The sequence below is a fragment of the Leptodactylus fuscus genome, chromosome 4, assembly GCF_031893055.1.
Source record: "Leptodactylus fuscus isolate aLepFus1 chromosome 4, aLepFus1.hap2, whole genome shotgun sequence".
In the NCBI taxonomy this organism is placed as follows: Eukaryota; Metazoa; Chordata; class Amphibia; order Anura; family Leptodactylidae; genus Leptodactylus; species Leptodactylus fuscus.
The window spans coordinates 99,666,789-99,688,849 of record NC_134268.1 but is presented as its reverse complement, the minus strand read 5'-3'; positions in this window follow the sequence as shown (position 1 = coordinate 99,688,849).

Sequence of the window (22,061 nt, the reverse complement as noted above, 5' to 3'; positions counted from 1 at the left end):
AGGAGGCGGAGTCTAAGGTCGGACCTGAATGGAGACTGGTGTGGAGCGACCTTAGACTCCGCCTCCTCCAGCAGAGCCAGCGCTGATTGGCCGAATTCCGTACTCTGGCCAATCAGCACTGGCTAATGCATTGTATTGGCTTGATGAAGCAGTGCTGAATGTGTGTGCTTAGCACACACATTCAGCTCTACTTCATCGGGCTAATAGAATGCATTGGCCAGCGCTGATTGGCCGAATTCCGTACTCTGGCCAATCAGCACTGGCTAATGCATTGTATTGGCTTGATGAAGCAGTGCTGAATGTGTGTGCTTAGCACACACATTCAGCTCTACTTCATCGGGCTAATAGAATGCATTGGCCAATCAGCGCTGGCCAATGCATTCTATTAGCGTGAACTGAGTTTGCACAGGGGTTCTAGTGCACCCTCGGCTCTGCTACATCAGATTGCTACATCTGATGTAGCAGTGCCGAGTGTGCATCAGATGTGTAGTTGAGCAAAACTGACTCAGCACTGCTAAGTCTGCATTCGCATAGGAATGCATTGGCCAGCCTTCGGCCAATCAGCGCTGGCTCTGCCGGAGGAGGCGGAGTCTAAGGTCGGACCTGAATGGAGACTGGTGTGGAGCGACCTTAGACTCCGCCTCCTCCAGCAGAGCCAGCGCTGATTGGCCGAATTCCGTACTCTGGCCAATCAGCACTGGCTAATGCATTGTATTGGCTTGATGAAGCAGTGCTGAATGTGTGTGCTTAGCACACACATTCAGCTCTACTTCATCGGGCTAATAGAATGCATTGGCCAGCGCTGATTGGCCGAATTCCGTACTCTGGCCAATCAGCACTGGCTAATGCATTGTATTGGCTTGATGAAGCAGTGCTGAATGTGTGTGCTTAGCACACACATTCAGCTCTACTTCATCGGGCTAATAGAATGCATTGGCCAATCAGCGCTGGCCAATGCATTCTATTAGCGTGAACTGAGTTTGCACAGGGGTTCTAGTGCACCCTCGGCTCTGCTACATCAGATTGCTACATCTGATGTAGCAGTGCCGAGTGTGCATCAGATGTGTAGTTGAGCAAAACTGACTCAGCACTGCTAAGTCTGCATTCGCATAGGAATGCATTGGCCAGCCTTCGGCCAATCAGCGCTGGCTCTGCCGGAGGAGGCGGAGTCTAAGGTCGGACCTGAATGGAGACTGGTGTGGAGCTATCTTAGACTCCGCCTCCTCCAGCAGAGCCAGCGCTGATTGGTCGAGTTCCGTACTCTGGCCAATCAGCACTGGCCAATGCATTTCTATGGGGAAAAGTTAGCTTGCGAAAATCGCAAACTGACAGGGATTTCCATGAAATAAAGTGACTTTTATGCCCCCAGACATGCTTCCCCTGCTGTCCCAGTGTCATTCCAGGGTGTTGGTATCATTTCCTGGGGTGTCATAGTGGACTTGGTGACCCTCCAGACACGAATTTGGGTTTCCCCCTTAACGAGTTTATGTTCCCCATAGACTATAATGGGGTTCGAAACCCATTCGAACACTCGAACAGTGAGCGGCTGTTCGAATCGAATTTCGAACCTCGAACATTTTAGTGTTCGCTCATCTCTAATTATTACCATTATTAATATTGGAGCTACTGTTACTAACAGTGGGAAATTGTTATTGTTGTGTCTCTAAGGGGATACTGTTATCAATGGGATACTATTACTACTGAGATAAGCGGGTGGAGATGGGACAGTTACCAGCACTAGGATCAGTGGCGTAATTACCGTGGTAGTAGTGGTAGCAGCTGCCACAGGGCCCGGGACATTAGGGCAAAACTGTCAGGGAACTTATGCTTTAAGCCAATTTAAGTTGTGTTTAACACTGAACCTATTCAATACAAAACAAATCTGTGAGCCACCTGTGAAGAGGTAAACTATAGAGATGAGCGAACAGTGTTCTATCGAACACATGTTCGATCGGATATCAGGGTGTTCGCCATGTTCGAATCGAATCGAACACCGCGTGGTAAAGTGCGCCAAAATTCGATTCCCCTCCCACCTTCCCTGGCGCCTTTTTTGCACCAATAACAGCGCAGGGGAGGTGGGACAGGAACTACGACACTGGGGGCATTGAAAAAAATTGGAAAAAGTCATTGGCTGCCGAAATCAGGTGACCTCCATTTTAGACGAATAGTGGATTTCAAATCCGGGTCATATGAGAATGTGAACTTTGTGACTATGAGACAGGGATAGCTGTACAGGCAGGGATAGCTAGGGATAACCTTTATTTAGGGGGGAATGTTATTAAAAATAACTTTTTGGGGCTCTATCGGGTGTGTAATTGTGATTTTTGTGAGATAAACTTTTTCCCATAGGGATGCATTGGCCAGCGCTGATTGGCCGAATTCTGTACTCTGGCCAATCAGTGCTGGCCAATGCATTCTATTAGCTTGATGAAGCAGAGTGTGCACAAGGGTTCAAGCGCACCCTCGGCTCTGATGTAGCAGAGCTGAGGCTGCACAAGGGTTCAAGCGCACCCTCGGCTCTGATGTAGGAGAGCCGAGGGTGCACTTGAACCCTTGTGCACCCTCGGCTCTGCTACATCAGAGCCGAGGGTGCGCTTGAACCCTTGTGCACACTCTGCTTCATCAAGCTAATAGAATGCATTGGCCAGCGCTGATTGGCCAATGCATTCTATTAGCCCGATGAAGTAGAGCTGAATGTGTGTGCTAAGCACACACATTCAGCACTGCTTCATCACGCCAATACAATGCATTAGCCAGTGCTGATTGGCCAGAGTACGGAATTCGGCCAATCAGCGCTGGCTCTGCTGGAGGAGGCGGAGTCTAAGATCGCTCCACACCAGTCTCCATTCAGGTCCGACCTTAGACTCCGCCTCCTCCAGCAGAGCCAGCGCTGATTGGCCGAATTCCGTACTCTGGCCAATCAGCACTGGCTAATGCATTGTATTGACGTGATGAAGCAGTGCTGAATGTGTGTGCTTAACACACACATTCAGCTCTACTTCATCGGGCTAATAGAATGCATTGGCCAATCAGCGCTGGCCAATGCATTCTATTAGCGTGAACTGAGTTTGCACAGGGGTTCTAGTGCACCCTCGGCTCTGCTACATCAGATTGCTACATCTGATGTAGCAGTGCCGAGTGTGCATCAGATGTGTAGTTGAGCAAAACTGACTCAGCACTGCTAAGTCTCTGCATTCGCATAGGAATGCATTGGCCAGCCTTCGGCCAATCAGCGCTGGCTCTGCCGGAGGAGGCGGAGTCTAAGGTCGGACCTGAATGGAGACTGGTGTGGAGCGATCTTAGACTCCGCCTCCTCCAGCAGAGCCAGCGCTGATTGGTCGAGTTCCGTACTCTGGCCAATCAGCACTGGCCAATGCATTTCTATGGGGAAAAGTTAGCTTGCGAAAATCGCAAACTGACAGGGATTTCCATGAAATAAAGTGACTTTTATGCCCCCAGACATGCTTCCCCTGCTGTCCCAGTGTCATTCCAGGGTGTTGGTATCATTTCCTGGGGTGTCATAGTGGACTTGGTGACCCTCCAGACACGAATTTGGGTTTCCCCCTTAACGAGTTTATGTTCCCCATAGACTATAATGGGGTTCGAAACCCATTCGAACACTCGAACAGTGAGCGGCTGTTCGAATCGAATTTCGAACCTCGAACATTTTAGTGTTCGCTCATCTCTAGTAAACTATTTTGTGTTAAGTTTACATGTGATTTCTTCTTTGTAACCTTAGTGGTGGTACATAAGTCCCCAGATCTGGTAATATCTCTGTGTGAATGTTCTACTACTGCTTCTTATTCCTTTCTTTCCTCATTAGGCTGGCCACCTAATGCTCTATTTTCCTACTATTTCTTGTCTTACCATCTGGGAACAATATACTAACACTAAGGAACTGTTCACATTAACATGGATTTATAAAGTGTTTTTTTGCATATTTACCTGCAGTAGTGGAGTTGCACTGGGTGTGTCCGCCCTGACCTTATAAGAGGCAAGTCTGCAGCAACTCCAGGGTTTTATAGGGAAAACTGCAGAGGATTATGGGAAATGTCTAAGGTATAAAATGATCAAAATTCCCAGAAAGCTGGGTAGGGGTGTGTTGGTGAAGTCCACATGATGAATTGTTTGTGAGACTACAGCAGCCTGAGGTACAAGGTGTTTGTTGTATACATTATGGAGATTTTCTGAAGAATTATTTTTTTTGTTAAAACTGGACATCCTGAAATAAACTCCTTGGATTCTTTTCATCAATCAAGGTCCGATTGTTTTTTTGAAAAATCCCATACTTCACACCACCCAAACCCAAAACGAATCTTGAGAGGTTTGCTCATTTGTACTTGAGAGGTAAGGGGGGAAATTTTTGTACATGTGCATAGGGGCTTTGGCAACAAAGTTTTTAAGACAATAGCATCACCCTTGATATGGGAATATCTCATGTAATGCATGTATTGATAAAGGTTAATGGAGCCACTTAGTTGGAATATGAATTAACTTCTGATATTATTAATATACAGTCCTATGAAAAAGTTTGGGCACCCCTATTAATCTTAATCATTTTTTGTTCTAAATATTTTGGTGTTTGCAACAGCCATTTCAGTTTGATATATCTAATAACTGATGGACACAGTAATATTTCAGGATTGAAATGAGGTTTATTGTACTAACAGAAAATGTGCAATATGCATTAAACCAAAATTTGACCGGTGCAAAAGTATGGGCACCCTTATCATTTTATTGATTTGAATTCCCCTAACTACTTTTTACTGACTTACTGAAGCACAAAATTGGTTTTGTAACCTCAGTGAGCTTTGAACTTCATAGCCAGATGTATCCAATCATAAGAAAAGGTATTTAAGGTGGCCAATTGCAAGTTGATCTCCTATTTGAATCTCCTCTGAAGAGTGGCATCATGGGCTACTCAAAACAACTCTCAAATGATCTGAAAACAAAGATTGTTCAACATAGTTGTTCAGGGGAAGGATACAAAAAGTTGTCTCAGAGATTTAACCTGTCAGTTTCCACTGTGAGGAACATAGTAAGGAAATGGAAGACCACAGGGACAGTTCTTGTTAAGCCCAGAAGTGGCAGGCCAAGAAAAATATCAGAAAGGCAGAGAAGAAGAATGGTGAGAACAGTCAAGGACAATCCACAGACCACCTCCAAAGAGCTGCAGCATCATCTTGCTGCAGATGGTGTCACTGTGCATCGGTCAACTATACAGCGCACTTTGCACAAATAGAAGCCGTATGGGAGAGTGATGAGAAAGAAGCCGTTTCTGCACGTACGCCACAAATAGAGTTGCCTGAGGTATGAAAAAGCACATTTGGACAAGGCAGCTTCATTTTGGAAACAAAAATTGAGTTGTTTGGTTATAAAAAAAAGGCGTTATGCATGGCGTCCAAAAAGAAACAGCATTCCAAGAAAAACACATGCTACCCACTGTAAAATTTGGTGGAGGTTCCATCATGCTTTGGGGCTGTGTGGCCAATGCCGGCATCGGGAATCTTGTTAAAGTTGAGAGTCGCATGGATTCCACTCAGTATCAGCAGATTCTTGAGAATAATGTTCAAGAATCAGTGACGAAGTTGAAGTTACGCCGGGGATGGATATTTCAGCAAGACAATGATCCAAAACACCGCTCCAAATCCTCAGGCATTCATGCAGAGGAACAATTACAATGTTCTGGAATGGCCATCCCAGTCCCCAGACCTGAATATCATTGAACATCTGTGGGATGATTTGAAGCGGGCTGTCCATGCTCGGCGACCATCTAACTTAACTGAACTTGAATTGTTTGTCCAAAATACCTTTATCCAGGATCCAGGAACTGATTAAAAGCTACAGGAAGCGACTAGAGGCTGTTATCTTTGCAAAAGGAGGATCTACTAAATATTAATGTCACTTTTCTGTTGAGGTGCCCATACTTTTGCACCGGTGAAATTTTGGTTTAATGCATATTGCACATTTTATGTTAGTACAATAAACCTCATTTCAATCCTGAAATATTACTGTGTCCATCAGTTATTAGATATATCAAACTGAAATGGCTGTTATAAACACCAAAATATTTAGAACTAAAAATGATTAAGATTAATAGGGGTGCCCAAACTTTTTCATAGGACTGTAGCTTCATTATGATTAAAGTAAATCAACATTCTTTCCTTCTATTATAAATATATATGTGTGTGTGTGTGTTTGTATTTTTTTCTGTTGTTTTATTTATTTATTTTTATTTGAATAAAGAAAAAAAATTAAGTAGAGCTTACATACTGTACTGTACTAAAAAAGACCACACACAAAATCAGAAAAAAGGGTAACAAAGGACAAGCAAGCATGTGAGAATTTATAGTGGGCTTTCCTACAGTGACAGCAACTGTGTTACCATAACATTGAAACCCTATAGGCCACTTAAAATTGTAAGAAAAATATTACCCTATAGCATATTGGTTATAGCCATATCCATATAAAACAGTCACAGCCACTTATCATATAAAGCAAAGCTACATTTATAGGGCAATTGAGTTCCTTCTGAATAATGCTTTTGGCTACATTAGTTTCCTCTGAGGGAGCTGCTAATAGTGTAAAGCACATTCCAATTGTCCCGCCCAACTATTGGGTTCATTCTGGGCTTTTGATATCCAAATCGGGGTCAGTGGATATAAATTAGGACATTTTGGGTTTATGTCTGCTTCTTCTATATACAGATGTCATGCTCTGGTTCTGTTTGCAAAACTGATCTTAAGCTTCTTCTGCTTTATAAAATGGAATAAGTTCTTAGTGTTACAGACATACTCTCAATGTTTTGGGTCACTGTAGCTGCCATTATCTCTAGGACATGGTTTGAGGCCACTGTGATGGACACTTTTATGTGTCTCCTGCTGCTAGGATGATAAGATGGAGAGATGTTCTAGGTGAAGCATAAAGAGTGAAAGTGGAAGAGCGTTGGGAGGCCCCACATTAAACCAATCGGGGAGAACTGTACACATTGCGTTTCATGGATTGGCTTAAAGTCGTAATTTTTGAACTAGTCATAGAACTGTAAAGCTTCTAATATTCAGAATGAAATTACAGTAAATGCATGCAGTCCTAGGGATAAACTCAGACCTGCCACATTGACAAAATCAATGTATCTACATCTGTATGCAAATGATTCATATATTGTAATTACAAATCCTACAATTTTAGTAGAACACTTCAAGTATGGCTTATACTAAAAGTTGTTTAAACAGACAGGCATGAGAAAACACAAATGATGATATCACTGAGACATGAAATCTGCCAGCTATGTGGTGGTTTCATCAATGCAACCGACCCTAGGAGGGAGATCAAGAAGCCTGAGAAAAGCACAATTTCTTTGAAGCTGTTCAGCTGATCAGATGGTGTGTGGGCTTGATTCAGAGTTGTGTCAATTTTTAGACAAGAGGAATGTTTTCCAGATGAGTTTCACATGAGTGATCAAATATATTAGATATTTTATAGCAGTGAACTTAAATAGTCCTATAATATCACTATAAAACAATTCATTTAAAGAGATGAACAAGTAGTGAAATATTCAAGATTCGATATTCGTTTCGAGTAGAGCCTCAATATTTGACTACTCGATTGAATATCCAATCCCATTATAGTCCATGGGAAAAATTGCTCGTTTCAGAGGAAACCACTATTCGACTAAAGGAGACTCACCAAGTCCACGAGTAGCAGGAGGAGAGTGTTTAGGAGGAGCACTGTGCAGTTAAAGCACACGGACCCCATAGACTATAACGTGTCCATGTGCTTGCAGCACACTGCCTGCACGAATGATTCGTGCGGACAGTGCTCGGCAAGTACAAGGACCCCATTATAGTCTATGGGATCCGTGCGCTTTAACTGCACAGCGCTTGCAGTTGTGCTGATATTCTGTTCAGGGGGGGACTCCTTCCGGACGGGAGGCAAGCACTAATGTGAACCGGCCCTTACTCGTCCTGCAGACCCAGCATTGATTGGCCAAATGCTATACAGTGTACAGCATTCAGCAAATCAACTCTGGGTCTGCAGCAGGCTCGTCCTTGCTAGTCGGGAGAGCTGGCAGCTTGCAGTTATGCGGGAGCTGACTTTTTCTTATAGGAATGCATTGACCAATGTTGATTGGCCAAATGCTATACAGTGTACAGCATTCGGCCAATCAACGCTGGTTCTGCCGGAGGCTCGTCTGGGATGAGGCAGAGACCAAGATCGGACCACAATGGAGACTGCATTTGGCCAATCAATGCTGGTTCTGAATCGAATATTTACTGCGAATAGTGAGTAGTATTCGAATGAGTACGAGTATTTCGAATGACGTAGTATTCTATCGAATGCCTACTCGATCGAATACTACTCTCTCATCTCTATTCATTAACTAGAATACAAAGACCAAACCACGTATGCACACATTTCTTCGTATAAAACAAATATGAAGACTGAGGCCCCATATTGCGTACACACAGCTTTTTTTGTTGTTGTTGTTGCAGATTATGCAGCGGAATTTGAGTCAGTTTCCTGACTCAATGGGAGGCTTTTTTCCCTATTGCTTTTAATGCATTGCGCGTGTATCACATTAAAAGCAATAGGGAAAAAAGCCTCCCATTGATTTCAATGTGTAGTGTCCGACACATTGAAGTGAATGGGATCTGTTTTGCGCACTCACACTCTGACACTTCTATACATGTCTGAATGCACACGCATTAACTCCGTGTGAACGGAGCCTTAGTCTAAAGCGGTTGTCTGTTTTGACAATTTATTTTTCTTACAATGATCTCCAACTAATAAGCTGCTAGGCGTTCCGCTGCTAGGGCCACTAGTGATTTTAGGTAATATTTGGGGAAACCTTGTAGTAAATGCTCAATTCTCCTGCAGTGCCTCCTCAAAGATACAGAAGTATTTCACAGTTATAAAATGACTGTGTAATACAAAGACATACTTGGTCCTAAAGGGTAATATACTTTCTCTGATCTCATTCTACACTCTGGCCAATAGAGGAAAAGCCTGAACTGGGGATCATTTTAACTCAAAATTGTTTAGCACAGGATTGAACAATTCTACACTATGTCATACTCTAAATACATACATTTCCAATATAACATCACATATTTTAATATTTTAAAAAAATAAATAAAAACTGGCCCTGTATGTTCTGATCTATTGATATTACCTTAAATATGCTGCTTTATATAGATTAGGACTATTGTTCCAGTATAAAAGCAGGAAAAGGGTGTAGGAATTTCTACACCTCACAGGATTTGGATGAAAGCTGTCATAACTGAATATTATCTGGGTAACTATAATAAGCCAGAAGCTTAAAATTTCACCTATGTTAGAAGATTTATGTTATTGAGTTCCCTTCTCACATCTGTGCAGCATCACATTGGCGATCAAATAGATTTCCTTAACAGAACCTGTCCATAGTAAAAACAACCAGTCCGACTTCTGAAAACTCTGACTCTGATCAGATATTATCATCAGGGAAGGTTCTGTCTAACTTATATTTATAAGGATTCCATTCTGTCAAACTAATCTGATCAGCTTCTTTAAGAAGGACCAGATTTGGTCGATGGTTGTCATGTTTTTTATTTTTTCAAAAGCATTTGCTACTATATCATATAGTGTATAAAATGAGACTGTGTCACCCCTTCTACATCAAAGATTAGAAGCTACAGTGTTGGCCAAAAGTATTGGCAACCCTGCAATTCTGTCAGATAATACTCATTTTCTTCCAGAAAATGATTGCAAGCACAAATTCTTTGGTATTATTATCTTCATTTAATTTTTCTTCAATGGAAAACCACAAAAAGAATTGTCAAAAAGCCAAATTGGATATAACTGCACACCAAACATAAAAAGGGGGTGGACAAAAGTATTGGCACTGTTTGAAAAATCATGTGATGCTTCTCTAATTTGTGTAATTAACAGCACCTGTTACTTACCTGAGGCACCTAACAGGTGGTGGCAATAACTAAATCACACTTGCAGCCAGTTGAAATGGATTAAAGTTGACTCAACCTCTTTCCTGTGTCCTTGTGTACCACATTGAGCATGGTGAAAAGAAAGAAGACCAAAGAACTGTCTGAGGACTTGAGGTGCAAAATTGTGAGGAAGCATGAGCAATCTCAAGGCTACAAGTCCATCTCCAAAGACCTGAATGTTCCTGTGTCTACCGTCAAGAAGTTTAAAGCCCATGGCACTGTGGCTAACCTTCCTAGATGTGGAAAAATTGATGAGAGATTTCAATGCAAGATTGTGCAGATGGTGGATAAAGAACCTCGACTAACATCAAACAAGTTCAAGCTGCCCTGCAGTCCGAGGGTACAACAGTGTCAACCCGTACTATCCGTCGGCATCTGAATGAAAAGGGACTGTATGGTAGGATACCCAGGAAGGCCCCAGTTCTTACCCAGAGACATAAAAAAAAACAGGCTGGAGTTTGCCAAAACTTACCTGAGAAAGCCAAAAACTTTTGGAAGAATGTTCTCTGGTCAGATAAGACAAAAATAGAGCTTTTTATGAAAAGGCATCAACATAGAGTTTACAGGGAAAAAAAAAGAGGCCTTTAAAGAAAAGAACACGGTCCCTACAGTCAAACATGTCGGAGGTTCCCTGATGTTTTCGGGTTGCTTTGCTGCCTCTGGCACTGGACTGCTTGACCGTGTGCATGGCATTATGAAGTCTGAAGACTACCAACAAATTTTGCAGCATAATGTAGGGCCCAGTGTGAGAAAGCTGGGTCTCCCTCAGAGGTCATGGGTCTTCCAGCAGGACAATGACCCAAAACACACTTCAGGTCAGCACTAGAAAATGGTTTGAGAGAAAGCACTGGAGACTTCTAAAGTGGCCAGCAATGAGTCCAGACCTGAATCCCATACTGTAGATTGCCTGTGGAGAGATCTCAAAATGGCAGTTTGGAGAAGGCACTCTTCAAATCTCAGGGACCTGGAGCAGTTTGCTGGAATTTTAGACCATTCTTCTTTGGCAGAGCATTGTAAGAAACTCATTGATGGTTACCGGAAGCGGTTGTTCGCAGTTATTTTGTCTAAAGGTTGTGCTACCAAGTATTAGGCTGAGGGTGCCAATACTTTTGCCCATTTTTGGAGTTTTGTGTAAAATGATCAATGATTTGACTTTTTTTTCATTCTCTTTTTTGTTTTTTTTATTGCAAGCAAAATAAATGAAGATATTAATACCAAAGAGTTTGTGCTTGCAACCATTTTCTGGAAGAAACCGAGTATTATCTGAAAGAATTGCAGGGGTGCCAATACTTTTGGCCAACACTGTATTGTGAGCAGGGCCCTCAGACCTATTGTGTGAGTTGAAGGTAATGAATCTTTTGTTTCTACTTGAACCCTACAATTTGTAAAGTGCTCCAGAATATGTTGGCAGTATATAAAAATATTATTATTATTATTATTATTATTATTATTATTATTAGTCATTATTGGGCCATATTCTCTTTACGATATTTAAAAATAATCTTACTAAAGATTTGCACAGAAAAATAAACATTTTTGCAAATGATACTAAACTGTAAAATGTTTAACAGATAAGATATCAATAAATATACCTTTACAAAGTCGCCAGACTGGAGTCCTGGCTCCAACTATGGACAATATCTGCATGGAGACTGTATATTCTACCTGTGTTTGCGTGGGTGTCCACTGGGTACTCATCCCACATGGCAAAATTATACTAACAGTTAAATTGGCTAGAAAACTCATAATAGTGGGTTTTGGGTGGAAAAGCTTGTATGGCAGTCAATAACTTCACCTCTCTAAAACACTCCCTGCACTTTCAGTCCTTTGTTTGCGAAAAACACAATAATAACTGTCATTTGTCACAAATAGATCTGGATAAGTTCAAGGTTTGGGGAGAAAAGTGCCAAATAAGGTTTAATACTGACTAGAGATGAGCGAACACTAAAATGTTCGAGGTTCGAAATTCGATTCGAACAGCCGCTCACTGTTCGAGTGTTCGAATGGGTTTCGAACGCCATTATAGTCTATGGGGAACATAAACTCGTTAAGGGGGAAACCCAAATTCGTGTCTGGAGGGTCACCAAGTCCACTATGACACCCAAGGAAATGATACCAACACCCTGGAATGACACTGGGACAGCAGGGGAAGCATGTCTGGGGGCATAAGTCACTTTATTTCATGGAAATCCCTGTCAGTTTGCGATTTTCGCAAGCTAACTTTTCCCCATAGAAATGCATTGGCCAGTGCTGATTGGCCAGAGTACGGAACTCGACCAATCAGCGCTGGCTCTGCTGGAGGAGGCGGAGTCTAAGATCGCTCCACACCAGTCTCCATTCAGGTCCGACCTTAGACTCCGCCTCCTCCGGCAGAGCCAGCGCTGATTGGCTGAAGGCTGGCCAATGCATTCCTATGCGAATGCAGAGACTTAGCAGTGCTGAGCCAGTTCTGCTCAACTACACATCTGATGCACACTCGGCACTGCTACATCAGATGTAGCAATCTGATGTAGCAGAGCCGAGGGTGCACTAGAACCCCTGTGCAAACTCAGTTCACGCTAATAGAATGCAGAGACTTAGCAGTGCTGAGCCAGTTCTGCTCAACTACACATCTGATGCACACTCGGCACTGCTACATCAGATGTAGCAATCTGATGTAGCAGAGCCGAGGGTGCACTAGAACCCCTGTGCAAACTCAGTTCACGCTAATAGAATGCATTGGCCAGCGCTGATTGGCCAATGCATTCTATTAGCCCGATGAAGTAGAGCTGAATGTGTGTGCTAAGCACACACATTCAGCACTGCTTCATCACGCCAATACAATGCATTAGCCAGTGCTGATTGGCCAGAGTACGGAATTCGGCCAATCAGCGCTGGCTCTGCTGGAGGAGGCGGAGTCTAAGATCGCTCCACACCAGTCTCCATTCAGGTCCGACCTTAGACTCCGCCTCCTCCAGCAGAGCCAGCGCTGATTGGCCGAATTCCGTACTCTGGCCAATCAGCACTGGCTAATGCATTGTATTGGCGTGATGAAGCAGTGCTGAATGTGTGTGCTTAGCACACACATTCAGCTCTACTTCATTGGGCTAATAGAATGCATTGGCCAATCAGCGCTGGCCAATGCATTCTATTAGCTTGATGAAGCAGAGTGTGCACAAGGGTTCAAGCGCACCCTCGGCTCTGATGTAGCAGAGCCGAGGGTGCACAAGGGTTCAAGCGCACCCTCGGCTCTGATGTAGCAGAGCCGAGGCTGCACAAGGGTTCAAGTGCACCCTCGGCTCTGATGTAGCAGAGCCGAGGGTGCACAAGGGTTCAAGTGCACCCTCGGCTCTGCTACATCAGAGCCGAGGGTGCGCTTGAACCCTTGTGCAGCCTCGGCTCTGCTACATCAGAGCCGAGGGTGCGCTTGAACCCTTGTGCACACTCTGCTTCATCAAGCTAATAGAATGCATTGACCAGCGCTGATTGGCCAATGCATTCTATTAGCCCGATGAAGTAGAGCTGAATGTGTGTGCTAAGCACACACATTCAGCTCTACTTCATCGGGCTAATAGAATGCATTGGCCAGCGCTGATTGGACAGAGTACGGAACTCGACCAATCAGCGCTGGCTCTGCTGGAGGTGGCGGAGTCTAAGATCGCTCCACAACAGTCTCCATTCAGGTCCGACCTTAGACTCCGCCTCCTCCAGCAGAGCCAGCGCTGATTGGCCGAATTCCGTATTCTGGCCAATCAGCACTGGCTAATGCATTGTATTGGCGTGATGAAGCAGTGCTGAATGTGTGTGCTTAGCACACACATTCAGCTCTACTTCATCGGGCTAATAGAATGCATTGGCCAATCAGCGCTGGTCAATGCATTCTATTAGCTTGATGAAGCAGAGTGTGCACAAGGGTTCAAGCGCACCCTCGGCTCTGATGTAGCAGAGCCGAGGGTGCACAAGGGTTCAAGCGCACCCTCGGCTCTGATGTAGCAGAGCCGAGGCTGCACAAGGGTTCAAGCGCACCCTCGGCTCTGATGTAGCAGAGCCGAGGGTGCACAAGGTTTCAAGTGCACCCTCGGCTCTGCTACATCAGAGCCGAGGGTGCGCTTGAACCCTTGTGCACACTCTGCTTCATCAAGCTAATAGAATGCATTGGCCAGCGCTGATTGGCCAATGCATTCTATTAGCCCGATGAAGTAGACTGAATGTGTGTGCTAAGCACACACATTCAGCACTGCTTCATCACGCCAATAGAATGCATTGGCCAGCACTGATTGGCCAGAGTACGGAATTCGGCCAATCAGCGCTGGCCAATGCATCCCTATGGGAAAAAGTTTATCTCACAAAAATCACAATTACACACCCGATAGAGCCCCAAAAAGTTATTTTTAATAACATTCCCCCCTAAATAAAGGTTATCCCTAGCTATCCCTGCCTGTACAGCTATCCCTGTCTCATAGTCACAAAGTTCACATTCTCATATGACCCGGATTTGAAATCCACTATTCGTCTAAAATGGAGGTCACCTGATTTCGGCAGCCAATGACTTTTTCCAATTTTTTTCAATGCCCCCGGTGTCGTAGTTCCTGTCCCACCTCCCCTGCGCTGTTATTGGTGCAAAAAAGGCGCCAGGGAAGGTGGGAGGGGAATCGAATTTTGGCGCACTTTACCACGCGGTGTTCGATTCGATTCGAACATGGCGAACACCCTGATATCCGATCGAACATGTGTTCGATAGAACACTGTTCGCTCATCTCTAATACTGACACCTGTAAATGTACACAAAAAGATTATTTACTAAATGGGAAAACACAAGGTAAACTGACATGAAAAAGACACTCAGAAATTTAAGCTGTCAGTAATCTGAACTGTAGCATCCATTGTCAGGCAACTGCTGCCAAGGCAAATAAGGACATGGGTGCACATGATGCAAGTTCTGAAACTTATACATCAGTAGTCAGTCTGAACATGGAATATTGGGTACAATTTTGGGTACACTGGTATATACAAAGAATAGTAGAGCTTCAGTGGGTTCAAAGGCAGATAACCAAAGTAATAAATGGAATAGTTTGACTTGATGAAAGTGAAATGAAAGAAATTTTTTGAGAGAAGTCCTCAGTAGTTGATACCTTTTTTTAATGGCTAACTTAAAAAGTTTTTTGATGACATATCGAGCTTTCGAGACTCTATAGAGGTCTCTTCATCAGGATGGTATAACACAATTTCTGAAGGTAGGCATATATATACACAGAGAAATGGAATGTTAGATGCAAAATAGATGGAGAACAGAACACCATGTAAATAAACAGTTCTAAAGGACTTCTCTCAAAAAATTTCTTTCATTTCATATCCACTGGCTAACACGGTACAAGGACATATTTTTTCTTTGATGAAAGTGGAGATAGTAGTGGCAGGAGATGTGCTTCTGGGAGTTGTGCTGGTAGTGGCACTAGGGCGAAATCTAGGAGTTATAAGTGAATAGAAGAATCCTATTCCAATGGTGAGTGAAAAAAGCGGTAAGATGAAAAAATGAGAATTTGATGATTTTATTGCAGATAATATATAGCAACTGGGTCAGGGTGACAAGGTAACATCAGAGGAAGACGGTGAGGACAGCTACAGTAGAACAAAATTCTATATGATGCCTCAACATCCAAAAAACTGGCCTAAGTATGTCTAAGGCAGGTGCACACTGGACCATTTCCCACCCCAAACTTCACCAGAGTAAGCCATTGCTTCCCTTTCCTCTTCCTCATTTCATGGACGTAAGGTGAAATTCGCATTGAGTGGCACTGTGCCTCATGCTGGAGCATCAGTCTGAACAGCAGAATGCCATGAATGAATAATGCATGCATCAAACAAAGGAACAGTGGAACAGACATCAAGGAGAGGAAGAAGAATAAAAATATCTACATCATGAACACTTTTAGATGATAGTTCAGCTTTTTCAGCTTAGAAGTGAGTCTAGAAATTCTGTAAATTGTCACTCCCTGGTACCGCATGTGCTCACATAAAGGTATCATTTTTAGTGGCTTTTCATTTTTTCACTTTTCAACTAGCAGCCACACTGATGGTGTGCCACAATTTTTTCTTGAAATGCTATAAAACTTCATCAATGCCATGTTGCTGTGGCATTTGCTCCCAAAAAGGGAAACCAGCAGGCTAACCCAGGTCCTTTTCTGGATCCCAAGTGCTGTTCCTTACCATTTCAAAAGATATTCTAGCTTTTTTCAGCTGGTAAGTCAGGCATGCTGATAGTGTGCCACAATATTTTCTTGAAATTCAGCAATTTTCACTCTTTGGTGCCACATCTGCTCCCATAAAGGGATAATTGTTGGTTGCTTTTTTATAAAGACATTTCTTTATAGCTTACTTTTCAACTGGCAGGCATGCTGACTGTAATTGCTAATTGCCACTGCTACACTGCTGGCATAATAACAACAAAATATAATGAAAATGAAAAAAAAAAAACCACCATTGCTTATTACAATACCAGCATCATGGTAGTATTGTATTCTGCTTGCATAAAAGGATCATTTTTTGCATCTTTTTTGGAAAAACAATAGATGAGGAAATCTGCTCAGACACAAAAACTCTAGGGTTTGTGCCCCTCCAACAACAACACAATAGTAGTCAGGATGGTTAAATGGATATGGTTTTATTGAATATCTTGATGTTGAGCCTACCCAGGATGCTTATCCAGCTGATAAAACCACTTTATGTTCCAGGTGATGACGGTAAGACTCACTGGCAGACGAAACACCACCATACAACCAGCGGAGGTGAAAATCGCCAAGTTCTTGTGCTCTGCACAGTCGGCCCTGCTCCCATCCCCTGCATCCAAGATGGAGCCTGAGTATGCCACGGCCACTTCTCCTCTCTGCATCACTGCTGTGCTGCCAGCACCCATCATGGCCAATGCCCCTAGGCATGTCCTGCCCCCAGCCTCTGCAGCTCCAGTTGGCCTGGTGTACAGAACACTGAACCTTGCCAACATCGGTACCCAGCATCAAGAAGTGGAGCTTCTGTCCATCTCCCAGCTGCACCTCTGGCCTCCTCACTGGGCCGGGGGACCAGCATGGCGGGCTCCAAGTGGCCAGACAAGCACCATGCCATGGCAAAGGTATAGACTTACCCTACTACCTTCTCTTCCTCTGTGCCTCCTGGGTCCCATTAGAGCCATGTCTCCTCTGAACCCCAACCGAAACACCTGAAACACCCAGACTAGCAACGGGAAGTGTACTCTCCCACCACTCTGCCCTCCCAAGTCCTCCTTACAGGAATTTACTCTCTGCTGATCTTAAGCAGAATTTGTGGCGGAGTTTCCTACACACATGTGACTCCAGCTTTAGCTTCACTGAACACATATAAGTATTGGAATCCAAACAGTTTATAGTGTTGAAACAGGAGGCTTCAGTAAAGCAGTTTCCTACAGTATATTCTGGTCATGATAAAGGACTGGACTCAAGTAAATTATGGTATGGTATAAATCCTGTCTGATTTTAAATATGATAAGACCTAATGCACATAGCAGAGATATGCATTGCCTTGCAGGTTTCCTCAGACACGGCGTGTAGAGATACTATCCTCATAAATAATACTTCTAGAAAAGATTACCTTCCAAACATGGCATAGCCTTAGCTAAAGGTAAATAAATCTTTGCCACTTAAAATAAACTAATGTGTAAGGCTGGATTCACACCAGCGGTCACTCTACATTCGGGGATTCTGAGGGTAACTGTTTTTCGAGCGGAATGGGTTTCCATTTTTCAGGTCCCCAAGCAGACCTGAAGAACGGAAACCGGACACAGCTGTCAACCTAGAGTAAGATGTAATAGAATAAATAGAAAACATTCTCCAGAAGGATGTAAAAAGATGATTGATAATATCCAGAATTGTGTTGCAGTGAAGCTTTGTGTTTTCTAAATAGGGGTATGTTGGAAAAACCAAATGTGATGTTCCACAATCAAAGTTTATCCCCTGTCCACAGGATGGGTGATAAGAAAGTGACCACTGCAGCGCCTACTGCTAGGATCCCCACCAATCATGTCCCCTGAGCAATCATATACCTATCCTGTAAATAGATGATAACTTCTGATTGTGGGAAAACCCTTTAAGATTATCTCACATATTCAATCATGTCAAGTTACCAGGTCAATTGAAACAAAGTCATATCTCCAAATTAGGTAACTACCATGACGGTCATAGTACAATTCTACTTGGCTAGGCTCAGTGTTACCTACCAGGTGACCGAAGCAAATGCATTTTTAGTGAAGGACAATTCTACATGGTTAGGAGTGAAGGGCTGTATGAAGGGGGCTCAGCAACCATCAGTGCTGGCACCAATTGCAGCTGTTAATACTTTAAATGGCGCCATAGGCAGAATGTAAGAGAAGTCAATGAATGTAATTATACACTGCAATACATTAGTATTGCAGTGTATGTATGAGTGGATCAGACCCCCCTATGGTTCAAGGTCCCTGAGGGGTCTGAAAATAAAAGATAAAAAAAGTTAAAAAAAAAAAACCTTTTTTATGATTTCTCTCAATAATCTGCCTATAATTGATTCAATCTAACCAAACAGTCCTATTCTTAAGATTCCCTAGCTCTATTGCAATTTGCAAGCATGCATTGAGATGAATAACTGATCTGTCCCCAACATCCACAATCACAGCCAATGCCTTGTGTTCATGGTCACAGCACCTTATATGCTGTATATAATATTAGCAATGTAAGTTGTTGGTGCCAGAACATCACAGTAACTCACAAGACACATGTTTCTTGTATTTTTTTGGTTTAGTTGAAAAAAAAACAAAAAACTATTTGGAATATTTGGGTCAAATCCAGCTTGTAACAAATCGGTTCACCTATCTCTAGTGGCGAACACTAAGGGGCAATACACCATGTGACACTAAAAGGGCACTATTCTTTGTGTGGGGGCATAATGGAAGAAGTTATAAAACGGTCCCTCCCACATTTTGCTTTCTTTGGGGCCCCAGAAATGGCAAGTCTGCCCCTGTACATGGCATAAAGTTCAGTGGTTACAGGGATAAACGTGAGGCAATTGGCTTGGTGATTAATGAAAAGACAGCTTACAGCAGCACAACACAGTCTCTAAACAAAACAGTTTCTTTCTACAGCTTTTCCACTGGCCACAGTCCCAACACTTGCAATCTACAGAAATGGAGTCCACACACTGACAATATGCAGGACAGAGATGGAAAGTACTACAGTAATGCCCAAATTCCCATGCTGGTATACATTCACTCTCAATGTAGTAATCATATGGTTTCCACATCATGTTAGTCAAGCATTGGCCCTTTATTCTATGGTGTCTCAAGGCTACAGTCTTACTGTCACGATTTACTCTCTCTTGGTCACCCATGGACATCGTTCAGCCTTTTCACAGGACTTGATTTTTCTATCCAAATAGCACTTCAGGGTAGTAAGGAGATTATCTCATACCTGACCCGTCTAGTATTAAAGTTGTCAGACTGGGTTTCCCTATGGTTCCAGGGTAGCTGCACACTTTAGCCCACTACAAGTCATAGGAGCCTCAGAGTCAGTGTCACTCCATCATTCTTTTGAGTCTGTTAGGCCAGGGTCCCACCGTCTGTTTATCATTTTTTGCTTATTTTTTATTTTCTTAATAGCATAAAATGCTAAAACAAAGATTTTTTAGGCATGAGCCCAAGTACCTGCAAAGCGGTCTAGCAAATCCCATCCACACATTGCAGAAAAATAAGTGCAGCGGAAACGCTGCAATTTCCAAAACAGTTGCAGCATGTCAATTATACCTACGAAAACGCTCTATTTAGGTTACCCTATAGGTATAATGAAAGCAGAAAGTTCGAAGAGGAAACCTCTACAGACTTTCTACGACAACTGCTGTGGGGAAAACCATGATGCGTTGCCACTGCAGATTTTCTCACAGAACTTTTTTGCTGTGGCTCACTTTTTGGGGCCTTAGCTTAAATGTTACTTTCCAAGCACCATGTTCTGAGTTACTTCTCACTGCAAGGTTGGTGAACACTTTCTGTTCTACTCATCTCTGAGAGGATGTGTCAATTTTCAAGTGCTAGCTGAGCCTTACTACTCTTTCTAGTTTTTGCTTCATGACGCTTTTGCATCTACATACTTCATTTAACCTAAAGTCCACATGAAACTGCACAGAGATGCTTTAGAGCAGGTTCCATTATTGCACACGGTTGGTGCATGCTTGTCATGGACATGGTTCTGAGTTACCTAGTAAGAAAGCATATTTCTATTTTCACAGATTTTTTAGGGTCTTGAAACTCTGTTAGCCCATGTGGTTCAGTGCACCATCGATTTTCTAAACAGTATGAACAGAAAACAGGGTAGCAAAGGTGAAATAGCTGGTGAATGCTCACAGTAACTGACAAGATGTGCTAACCAGATTTGTGGTGTGAAGTCAAGCTATGGTCAAAGCAGGAAATCAACAGAAGACATTAAAGGAGGCAAGAAATTATATCTAGTCAGTAAACTGTCCATGGTCAGTAAATCCAGTTGAGCTACAAAGGAGTCAACAAACATAGAGGCAAAAATCCTGTAGAGTAAAGTCTTATTCACAGATCAGTGTTCAGTGATTTGCATCAACGGTTGCGAGCCAAAACCAGAAGTAAAGACTGCCCATAGGTAAGGTATAAAAATCTGCACCTGATTTGTGTTTTTGATCTGTTCTGTTTTTGGCACACTGATGCAAATCTCTGACCAAAACATTGATGTGTGAATAAGGCCTTACAGGGGGGTTAACGTTGGGTAATAGGCCAAATAATTGAGTGCATTACATCCTGGCCTGCACAGCAAACAGAGCACAGTAGCTCAGACAGAAGAACGTTACTGGAGCATGGCAGGGTAGGTGATCTTTTCTGCCTGCCTACTCACACACAATTCTTGTATAGACCATTTATACAGTTAGCCAAACCAATTTTCCTTCCTGGAGTAAATTGAAAGCAACCATAAGAGTTAAAAGGCCATGCAAAATCTAATCAAATGAACTGATCCAAGGTTTGGACGCGTCCCAGCTCATACTGGACATAATAGATAACTGAGCAACACAGTAAGAGCTGTAAAGGCAACTAATTCACTGTAAAAGCGAGACATCTGAACATATGTCAGTGTTGTGAAGACGCTTCCACTGTTTATGGTGGTGTCATTGTGAGTGCCAGTTACAGTATTATGGTATATCTACTAACTCCTGATTTGTAGAAAGGTTTTCTAACTAGTTCCCATGTATATGTGATGACTAGATCTGGGATATGATTGTACTGCAGGTTTCTTCTATTTTTTAGCTTTATTAATATTTGTACATATAAAGTTGATAAACATCAATAATATGAGGAAACAACTGGTTACATCTCCACAGACAGGCTTAAGGACCAAGAATATAAGCAGTTGGCGTCCTTCCATGTAAAATGTTTGGGTAGAAATGGTAATCTCTTGGCCACGATAATTGTTTAATGAAATAAAATGGTCTCCTATTTACTTTGGCATCAGTGGTTTATAGAGAAGAGGAAGGCACAAGGGACAAACCTAATAGAAGTTTACATAAGGCCATATGCTTTAAATCCCTGTACAGAGACAAACAGGCTCCCAATGCTTTTGCATATAGGTATATTGGTACGTCCAGACAGCTTCGGACTACAGAACTAAGGTACAGTCGCAGAAATGTCTGCAACAAATCGAAGCTTACCAATGTCATAAGAACTGGCTGAGATTTACCACCAAGATAGTACCAAGGAAAAGTAAGACAATTTTTCAGATACTGTTCATAAAATAAAAACTACAAGTTGTTTGGTTGCTAGAGGCAACTGCTCCACATTGCCTAGCGCTAGATTTTATAAGTCTCCCCAGATGCTCCCCAGGTGGATGTTTTTCTTTTCCCAGAATAATCTTTACTGTTTAGATTATACAGGCGTTACAGTAACAACTTATTAGAGTTGTTGTTTTCATGTAATTATTGCTTTTCGCGTCTCACTTCTTCATTCTATAGTCTCTTTTTAGACAATTGTACAGCGGAAAAATCTTGTCAGGTCTCACATGTCAAGGAAAGGAACACAGAAAGATCTTGAAGAAC